At 37.2% G+C, this 2,747-nt stretch overlaps 1 protein-coding gene across 5 annotated transcripts in view; it reads right to left on the bottom strand.

Annotated features, from left to right (window-relative positions):
- LOC117170527 (probable tubulin polyglutamylase TTLL2) overlaps positions 1 to 2,747 on the bottom strand; it is a 53,063-nt gene that overhangs the window by 37,609 nt on the left and 12,707 nt on the right. The gene's annotated exons all lie outside the window — the stretch shown is intronic.

The raw sequence follows: 2,747 nt of genomic DNA, 5'->3' as shown, positions 1-2,747 counted from the left end.
TACGTCCAGAACTCGAATACTTGGGACATCTCATAACCAAGGACGGAGTGAAACTTAACCCTGTAAAAATACAAGCGGTGCGTGATTTCAAATCGCCACAGAATGTCACTTAAGTTCAGAGTTTTTTGGGATTCGCAGGATACTATAGGAAGTTTATACAAAATTTCTCACAAATTTGTAAACCGCTCACAATTCTAACCCAAAAGGAAACACCTTTTGATTGGACAAAAAATTTCCAAGAATCTTTTGATAAAATAAAATAAAAATTATGTTCAGCACCGGTTTTGAGATTTCCGGGCTACAATGAGAAATTCACATTAACAACAGACGCATCTAATTATAGATTAGGAGCAGTACTATCTGAGAACGGCCACCCTTGTTGCTATATATCAAGAACGTTGAACAAAGCCGAGACCAATTACACCACAACAGAAAAGTAACTGTTAGCTATAGTTTAGGCTTGCAAAAGATTAAGACAATATTTATTAGGAAGGAAGTTCACAATCCAAATGGACCATCAAGCATTAATATGGTTACACAACGTAAAGGATGCCTCTTCACGATTGGTACGATGGAGATCACGTTTGGCGGAATATGAATACAGCATAGAACACGCAAAAGGAAAGGAGAATAAAGCTGCGGACTGTCTATCCAGCCGCAGATATATCTAATGCTTCTAACTACCGTCCCCAACGTCGTATGGATGCAGATCAACTTATCTCGGATGAGGAAGAATTTACGGATGTTAGAGAAAATTTGTTAAGAGAATACAAAAAATACATCACAAACAGAATGCCTAGCAGAGAAAATATTAAGCCTAACGCCGGAGGAAATCTCTGGCGCACTATATCCAAAGAAAGGAAGGGAATCCAGGATACATCTCAATATAAACTACCTCGATTTAACGAGGCTGAATGGCTGGGAGTGTTGGATAGAATAAACCGAGAGACCATGGCCTCTAAACTAACAATTACACGATACCACTTCATAGACCCAACAATTACGCCTTTAGAAAAGGAAAATATTTGGGACTATCTCAACTTTTTGAGCCAAAAGCATGAAGACCAACAATTTCACACATGCTACACTCCACGAGCAAAGCTCACACAAGAAGAAAAAAGGGAAATTATAAAGGAATCACATGGATCTATTACAGCACGACACTTTGGGGAGAACAAAACCATTGAAAGAGCTAGAACTCTTGGAGAATGGAAAAATATGGAACAAGAAATCATCCACTACATCAAACGATGTCCCGTTTGTCAACTCGAAAAAACGGTTATATTCTCAGCATCCAAGATATGCTCACAAAGTACTTAATCTTGATACCTCTTAGGAATGCGACATCCGAAAACATTATAGAAGGGTTAGTCGACCACTACATATACCTATTCGGAGCACCAAAGAATATCTTAACAGATCAGGGACAAAAATTTGTGTGTGAACTGGTACAGAATTTTGGAAATCTATTCAGGATTAAGCACATCAAAACTACGGTTTATCATCCACAAAGCAATGGGGCACTAGAAAGAGCCCACTCGACTATTAAAAATTTACTGAAAACCAGCATCGAGGATCATAGCACTGAATGGGATCAAAATTTAAAAATAATTTGTATGGCATACAATACTATGAAACATGAAGGAACCGGATACTCACCCTTTCAACTGACCTTTGGTACAGATGTAAATTTGCCCTCGATGTTAAGCACCACGCCAAATGTCAGGTATGAGAAATTAATTAATCTATGGAAAAGAAAGCATGAACACTATCTCCAAAAAGCAAAAGAGAAAATAGAGATACAAAAAATCAAATACAAAAAGTTCCAAGATTCAAAAATGTCTATACCGCAAGGTATATTCGAGCCTGGGTATCTGGTCAAGTTTATTAATAACCATCCAGAGAACAAACTTTCTCCCTCGTGGAAAGGCCCAGCCGTAATAACATAGAGACAGGAGAACAATAATTACACAATCCTATTCAACGACAAGCGAACTAGAATACATGCGAATCAACTGATGCCCTTTTACCAATGATGTTTCAGATGATGGCCCTAATCTTATTATGGATATTGAAGATCATCTCAGCTGAGGTCATCACAACTGACCTAACCGGGGTAACTATTTACTCGGAAGAATTAGGGCAAGTTCAACTCTATCACGACACCTGGAACATGATACTCGGAGTAGAAACCAATGAAATAGAGATATGAATCATTGCAACACATTTTCGCGTCCGTGTTACATCATTGTGATGACTGTTTAGAACAATTTGAGCTGAACTTAATAAAATCAAGAATACAGCGTTTAAACAATCAAAGAAACCTTTTAAATCAACTTGTAGGCAAAACGCGAGCTAGAAGAGGGTTTTTTAACTTCATAGGCGATGTATCCAAAACACTTTTTGGTACTTTAAGTGAAAACGATATGAAATATATCAACGGAGAGCTAGATAAACTGTTCAATGAAAACAAAGTCATGTCACAAAGTATTTCTAATCAAACGAAGATAATAAAAGTATTGTTGAATTCAGCCTCTATGGATTTCAAGAAACTTGAAATACATAGTCGAGAAAATAATAATCGTATCAATCAAATAGTTAACGGAACCAACAGAAATACTACAAATATAGTCATCTCAAATCAGATGACGGTTTGCATGATGATAGTTGATGAATTGGGTGAAGACATCAACTTACTGATAGATGCGATAAATGACGGAAAAACGGAATAATTCATCCTCAGCTCC

Source organism: Belonocnema kinseyi, chromosome 1, assembly GCF_010883055.1.
Source record: "Belonocnema kinseyi isolate 2016_QV_RU_SX_M_011 chromosome 1, B_treatae_v1, whole genome shotgun sequence".
Classification (NCBI taxonomy): Eukaryota; Metazoa; Arthropoda; class Insecta; order Hymenoptera; family Cynipidae; genus Belonocnema; species Belonocnema kinseyi.
Note: the sequence above shows the minus strand (reverse complement) of the source record. Positions and strands in the feature narration are given on the sequence as shown.